The following is a 7,937-nucleotide window of genomic DNA, read 5'->3' on the forward strand; positions in this document are numbered from 1 at the left end:
CAGCTAGAAACTCCAACGCCACAACGTGATTACAGTATGTTTCCTTTCCTTGCTCTTTCAATTCGCAGTAAATTTCATTCCAGCTCTTAGAAATCATCATTCTTTCTCCCTTTTTATTTCAAAATGGTTGCATATTTTTCATTCACGAAAAGGTTAAAGGCGTTTCCCCATCGCAGGAGGGATTATCTTACCAGAGGATTCTGGGACTGCAGATGTATACTGCGGCAAAATCCTAAATTCATCGGCAAAAAAAAAATCATTTCCAGACCCCAGCTGCTAAAAATAATAGAATTATAGTAAATCATTGATAAGATTAAAACATAAAGCCATTTTTACGTTCCAAAGTGCTCTAAAACATGAGTCTTTTCTCTTAATTCATTTCTTAAATAATGCAAATTTTAAAGTAGCTTTTCTATCCCAAGCACGCAGCGCCATGAAATCGATAATTTTTGATCTTTTGGTTAGTAGGCAACATGGTGAGCTATTGCAGTGACTGCAGGCAGCAGACATGTTCTTGTCAGCTAAAAATTTTCATATTGTTTTTGAGTCCATGGAGATTTGTGGATGGGATACAGCCAGTTATAGCTTCAGCTTGCACTTTGCTGGGGGGACGTAAACCAGCACTGTTTTAGATGCGTGTATAGATATAGATATATGTTTTAAAAACAAGAAGCATTACTGGATTTTAAACAAAAAATTATGTAAAAAGAATGGCTGGTGTGATTATAATCGCATCATGCAGGGTCCACGGTTTCCATTTAGTGAAATTTCGCAGAGGGCAACTTCTTAAGAACATCCCTGCTGTGCAGAGTGAAAAGCATGAACAAACCAAAGACAGAATTCATCTGTGTTTATATTTTACAGACAATGAAAAACCTACTCTTTGTATGCCTTTTTTTCCACCTTATTATTTCACGAAAACTGCAGCATTTTCCCCGCCCCCACCCGAACACTCACCACCCCAGCACTGCGGTGTTCGGTCTTTCTTTCTTTCTTTCTTTTTTTCCATCTCTTCTTCTTTTTTGCTTTCACAAATTCTGCACGCGCCATCTTTGTCTATTGTTACTCTTTTCTAATTTCTCTTGCCCATTCTCTTTCAAATCAGCTAATAAACAGAAGGCTAAATGCCTGATCAATGCTTATGCGTTATATTCTCCCCATCTTTTTTCTTTCTGAGAAATAAAATTTAAAAAAAGACCAAACCAACACCCCACGCCCCAAAATTTCTCTATTACCATAACCTGTTGTATACAGTGGTGATAAAAAACATTATTAACATAATAGCAACAGCTGCAGCCTAAATAGAAGCTATGAGATAATAAATGTGCTACAACAAATTAATTTGCTGCAGGTGCTTGTGCTCTGAACTGCGTAACCCAAGCCATTTCAAGTCTGAATACAATTATTATTCCCCCCGCATGCTAAAACAAAGTGCGGAGCAAAATGTCCTGTTATTATAAATATCTTGTCCTGTCCCCCGAACATTTCTACCATCAGCAAAGAGTGGAAGAAAGGGTTTTAAAACCTTAGTAGAAAGCTGTGGCATTTAAAAATATTTAACGAGGCTTCAAGTCATGTCCAGGCTTGAAGAGATAATGTCTGTTTAGACATTAATTTGCACCTATTGTCTCTTAACCAGAGCTGTATAGGTAAGGACGCAGGAGGTATTACATACGTGCAATTGGCAAGGCAGGGGCTGTAAACATCTCATTAGTAACAGATGCATATTTGTGTGTGTTGGCTCTTCCATTTACTTCATTGCAGAGAAAAAAAAAAATCTTTGCAATTTGGCTTGTATAATGAGCAGTGAACTAAGTAGGGATTTTTACTGTTTTTTTTCTTCTGGTAAATGTAGTGTTTATGTAAGCCAGTTACTAGTTACCTCATAGGCATGTACCAGTAGCGTGTTGCAGCATTCTTCAGACTGCGAAGCTGGGAAGTTAGATGAAGCCAAGTGGTCTCTTTTCATTTGGGCACCCTGTTGTAAAAATTAACCGTGTACTTCTTTACTCCTTTATCTTCCCCCAGCCCCACTCCTTTTTTTTTTTTTTTTTTTTTTTTTACTGTTCACAGACCTGATTGTCTGAAACTGGGTGAAAAGACAAAATTAGGGGCTCAGCTGTGCTGACTTTACTGGCTTTTTCATTGCCACAGCACACGCGCCACTTTTTCTCCTGTTTTCTTTGCAAATGTAATTAGGGAACTTGTGTGTTTTAAAACATTGATTATTCTCACAGAGTAACCTTGAAACGTTCTTTCTACGATGGTGAAAAAAAAGAAGTATCGTGCGCATCCTAAGAGAACTAATCAAACTAATGCCTCACCACCCAGGACACTTCTCCCCAGCGCTTCGGCGCGGCACTGTGGTGCTCGCAGGAGCCTGAGGAAGCGGCGGTGCCGAGGCAGGGCAGGCGCGGTGCTGCCCTCGAGGGTGGTGCAGATGCAGAAATAAATTCACTGAAACCCCGCAGCGGTGGTGAGGAGCGCCTGCTCGCATGAGGCGGCCTGGGGAGGTCAATGGGATTACTCACGAGCAAATGTGACGTTACACAACTCGTCCCTAAGCTAGAATTTGCATGTCTCAAATCCCTTTTGTCCAATGGAGAAAACGTATGATCAGTTTAGCAAAGATGTATATACCATGCTAGTGAAAATGGTTCTGGTTTTAAGGCTGCTTTTGTATCAAACTCCTGTTTCATTTTCTGCAGCTTCTTCATGGCTACTCCAGAGACCTGATTTTTAAGTTATTAGTTGGGCTCTGCTTCCATCTATGTCCATAGCAATTTTCTCAGAGTAGCAGCTAGGATATGAATTCCTAAAATTGAGGCATTCATCTCCATAATAGTTCATGCTAATGTGTCTCCCAGTCATCATCCAAGTAAGTAAATAGTATAGCATTTCTGCATATGAAGCACAGGGTGAAAATGCACTTTCGCAAACTTCCTTGCAGGTATTTCCACAGCCCAGTCAGCATCTCCTTTCTCCTAAGTAAAGCTGGTGCCATAAATGAGTGGTTCTTTAGGCTCTCTCCCTCTGATTCCTAGTATTTTCCTTTTAAGAGTCACAGTGCTACTCATGTTCTCAAAGGATATCCATATTTTGCTGGTAGGTGATTTCAGTGGGGGAATTGGATCAATATTTCATAACTTGTGCATCCATCTAACTGCTTCATGCTGCTGGAAGTACCCAAGCACTGCCTGGCTGAGGTTATCAGGACCACATCACACAGGGTGGAAAAATACGAATCAAAACTGGAGGTCTGAAGCAGGAGTGAGGGACAGGTTTTTAGGTTATTCAGGCAGCTAGTGGAGTACTCCATTCTCTCTCTTGCTCCAGCTAGCAGGTACTTTTGCAAATTTGCTGTCTGCCAAGTAAGATGGCTTGCTTGGCATTCAGCAGGAAATCTCAGAAAGTATGGTTGACCTAGGCCTATCCAGCAGAAATGCAAGTGTTGAAGAACAGCTTTGCATTACTAAACACTACACAGTGGAAATCATGGCTGCCTTCATTAAGAAAGCACATGCAACCTGATGAATTAAATGGAGGGGGAGAGAAGGTGCAACAAGCTGTTGATTTTCCATAATAAACCACTCCTCCCTCAGCAAAGAACAAAAATGAAGAAGAGAAGAAATGCAGGTAGTTAATTGTGGGATAACCTGATAATGCAAGTAGTGTGACTGTCAACTTTGTATTGCTGTATATGACTGTAAAAAAAGTAGAAATTATTTTTTGTTCATGAGCTAATGTGACTCAAGATTAAGCTTTACTGTGAATGTTGAGTGTGAGCCTAATCCTTGCTGATGCTGAGCTCCCAATCAAGAGAGCATTTGTGGAGTTAAGGAATGCCAGCAGGAGTATCCTCATTAAAAACTAACAAACAAACAAGCCCCAAACTGAGCAATTGCATTAGTGCTTTATTATATCTGGTAATATCTGCCCTCCTGCATAATTATAAATTACTTTTTTTTATTTACCTCCTCTAAGTTTCTGCAACCTGTGCTTACGCAGGTTCCATTTCTGCAAGCTTATTCTTTAGCACTAGAAATATGAACCCGAATATGTGAGTCTGAAGCCCTTTCCTGGGCTATATTCGTCCACAGATTCACCTGTTCACTGTTTGGGTTTGTACAATAATGTTTTGTCATTGTTTTGAGTCAATATTTGCTACTGAGCTGGCTCTGCCTTTTTTCTTCCACTCACCTTTCTCCCTGTTCACTGCCAGAGGAGTATGATTTGAATGAAGCCATTCCCAGGGATATTGCCATTTACAGCAGCATCATTGGCTATAATTTTTCAGGCAGCATCCACAGGGCTGGAGGGGAGACAGCATGTGGAGGTACTGCTTTGTCTGCCCAGGGGTCCCTGCAACCCATCCTGAGCCAGCTCACTTATCAGTCCTGAGAGGGCTATGCCACATCTCAGGCCATGGGTGCTCTATGGCTGGAGGGTTTTCAGCTAGGACATGGCTTTACAATTTCTGAGCTCTTCTTTCACTCCTCTGCAGGGCTGGACAAGTCAGGATCTCTTTCTTTGCATCAGATTTCCTGTAGTACAGAGGGATGGCTTGGAAAGTGTCTTTGGGTAAAGCTTTTAGCTCTGGGCACCAAAACCTCTAGAGGAGAAAGGGCTCTGCCAACTTTGCCAACACATTTATTTATCCCTGGTGCATGTGAAATCCTGCGGGACAGAGACAAAGGTTCCATGGTTTCTGGGAAGCCCTAAGTCAAAAGGCTGGGTTAGTAGCTATTTCCACCTCAAAAGCTTCTTCCTTTGTCTTCCCAGTCTTGCTCTGTTTGCCGTTGCTGTCTCAACCATCAGGTTCTTGTTCCCATTTAGAAGCCACACAACTTCTGAAATTATTATTTTTTTGAAGCTGGTTAATACCACTGCACAGTGGAGCCATTCTGGTGCATAAACAACATGGTGAGGCTTCCTGATGTGGTGCATGCTGCTAAGAGACTGGAATATGGCTGAGCTTGTGCTGTGGAAAGAAGAAGGAGCTGATCAGGAGGTCTGTTGTGGGAGAGATCCATAGCATGAACAGGAAAAACCCAACAGGGGGAGGGAGGACATTGGTTGCTGGCACATCTCATTTGAAGATCTCCATAACTCCAGGGAGGATCAGGTTGCCAGCAAACTCTCTCTTACCAAAGCATCCTGCCTCTAGGAAAAGGAATGTTGAACACAAATCGCCAAGGGCCTTTTGTAGTCAACCCCTCAGCCTGTGAGTCTCTCCTCCTGCCACTGCTACCATGGAAGGTCCTTTTACAGGGCAATAGTCCCTTTTAAGGCTCTGCTGTAGCTGAACAGAGGGGCAGGGGCACATTCCCCATTTATGTAATTCACTAACCTGCTTGTTGCATTTAGGATCCAAAACATTTTTTAGTGGCACTGGAAATAGCCAACACCAACACCTGAGGATTTTTTTGCTTTCAAACCCATTTCTTTCTAACAAATTGACACACCAGGTGACTAGCAAATTTCACCCATGTGTTGTTTTGTAAACTCTTGGGTTGCATAATTTAGTGAGTGACTGTACAAATTATATGGTTAAAGACAGAAGAGGGTATGATGTTCTAAACAGGTGAAAATTGGTGAAAAAGAGAAAAAAAATTTTTTTTGCATGAATTTTCAAAATAATGGAGGCTTGAGCAGGAAAAAAGAAGAGAAGTTTTTAGCATGGGCACAGATAAATATGAGTTTCACGTTTTTGGAAAGTACAGATGATCTGAATCTATTCATCATTTGAAATTCAGATCTGGTCATGTGCAAGAAGTGCAAAACCTGATACTGACTTTTAGGAATGTCCCTCCAGACCTTTATACACCTACATTCTGTTGCTCTCCCTTTCATCCTCTTGTCAGTCAATACTTAACCCTTTTGGATTCTGACCTTTTGGTAGTGTGAGGGCTCGGTATGGAGCTGATCAGATAGTTAAAAGGATATTCTTGCATATTTTCACAAATCAAAGCACCACATTTGATTTACTGTGACTTGTGAGTTATATTATTACAAATACACAGGAGCTTGTTCACTGAGGCACTAAGTCTCTCAAAATCCTCCCTAATTTGCTTCACAACCCCCTATTTTTTTGAAAATTCATCACATATATATATTTTTCTTTCTTAAACATTGAGTCAGATGTTTAAAAAGCACCCTGTATCAAATCAGCAAGTAGAAGTTTAAATGTGATTTGCATTCACTCAAAGTCCCCCTAAACAGAGCAAACAAATTACAAGGCTCATAAGTAAGATAATATAATTATCTGATATAATTTTAAAAAAACCCTCTAACCCAAATGGTAGTAAATGTGTAAAATAACAACTAAACAAAAATATTTAACCATCTCTTTACATCTAAAACATTTCTTAGTATTTACCAGTTTCAGGCTCATAGTACAATCCTTGACTGTCACCTACTTTCAGAAGTATAAGGAAATTGTTACGGAAAAGGTGACAATAATGCGTCTTGTTGGAGCTGAGAAACAAAATGAAGCAGCTGTACATCAGAGAGAAAATCTGAACCAAGAGACTGATAATGAGTGTGGCAAGTATTTTTTCTTGCTTATGGGTGGAAAAGCCAGCGAAGTCTCCGTTTGAAGACAAAGCACAGAGTAATGTGATCATAAAAATCTCCTAATGGGGACTATGTGATGTTCTGTAAATGTATTCCTTTCAATACATCTACACACAGTCTTTCAAGGTTGCCTGAAACGGTACAGGGGATATGATAGCATCAGCCTAGCTGGATGTGCACAGAGCTGATACTCCTGTTTTTTTATTATTGCTATTATTTGTGCTGTTATTGTTTAATACATGCATTGTGGCGGCTTTTGAGAAGCTCAGATAAAAAACAGCACCCCATTTTTGCAAAGCAGCGTGCAGACATTGCCAAGGCACTGTGTATGCTCTGAGAAGCCTGCAATTGATGGAAACGAGTGACATTCAGAGGGTGGGGAGACAAGTACCATAATTATGGGTGGGGCTGGTAGTATTACCTGTTATTAAGGGCTTGCCTGACACTTCCCATTTTAAGACCTGTTTTTGGTGGTTTGTAACTGCTTAGTAAACTTTAACCATTTGTCTTTCACTAGACTTCTGACCTTGGCTGCCAGTGCAGCTCGGTCACTACTAACAGACTGATTTATTTCATTTAGGCTTGAGGGATGGCAGGGTTGGGGCTGACAGAGGAAGCAGCAGCTTTAAAAAAATGCAAAAAAAATTTTTTCATTATGCCTGTCACTGTTTATCTGAAATAAGGACTCAAACATTATAATGTCACTGTTTCCTTCTATTCCCCTAGCTGTCTGTCTGCATCCATCTCTGAGCTCTTGGCTTGGTTTTATCTTTCTGTTCTTCATTTATAGTGTCTTACTCAGCTGAGTGTTGGTCCATGACTGGTACGTCTATAAGCAACAGAAGTCCCCAAAAATACTCTGGTTTAGCACAGAAAAAATGCTATTGGGAGGCAGAGAAATATTCCCTGTACAGCAATCCTTCACAGTCTCTTCCTTATTGATTGTGACTCCTGAATTACTTACCTTTCCCCTCATACTTACAGAGCTGGAAATGTTTAATATTCAAATATGAGTAACTTTTCTTGTCAACAACAGCTCCCTTTAGTAAATGTTTTTTCTAAAAATAAGGAGGCTGGTTTTTAGGCTCTGTTTAAACAGAGACATGTTGCTGTTGGGGGATCAAGCTGAGCAAAAGCTAATTCCTTCTACCTGTATTTTTGGAATCAGCACAGAGAGGAAGGGAATGAGCCACTGAGTTCATATTTCCACTGGAAGTGCAAAACAGAGGGCCAAGATTCATTAAGATTGTTATACTAAATCAATATGACCTTTCTCTTTGTATTTTGCTTCCTTCAATTGACTTGAAATTGGACTAAGCAGCAAGCATTGTGTTCAGGACTTGTGAATTTCTTCAGCAAAG

The sequence above is a fragment of the Haemorhous mexicanus genome, chromosome 1, assembly GCF_027477595.1.
Source record: "Haemorhous mexicanus isolate bHaeMex1 chromosome 1, bHaeMex1.pri, whole genome shotgun sequence".
In the NCBI taxonomy this organism is placed as follows: Eukaryota; Metazoa; Chordata; class Aves; order Passeriformes; family Fringillidae; genus Haemorhous; species Haemorhous mexicanus.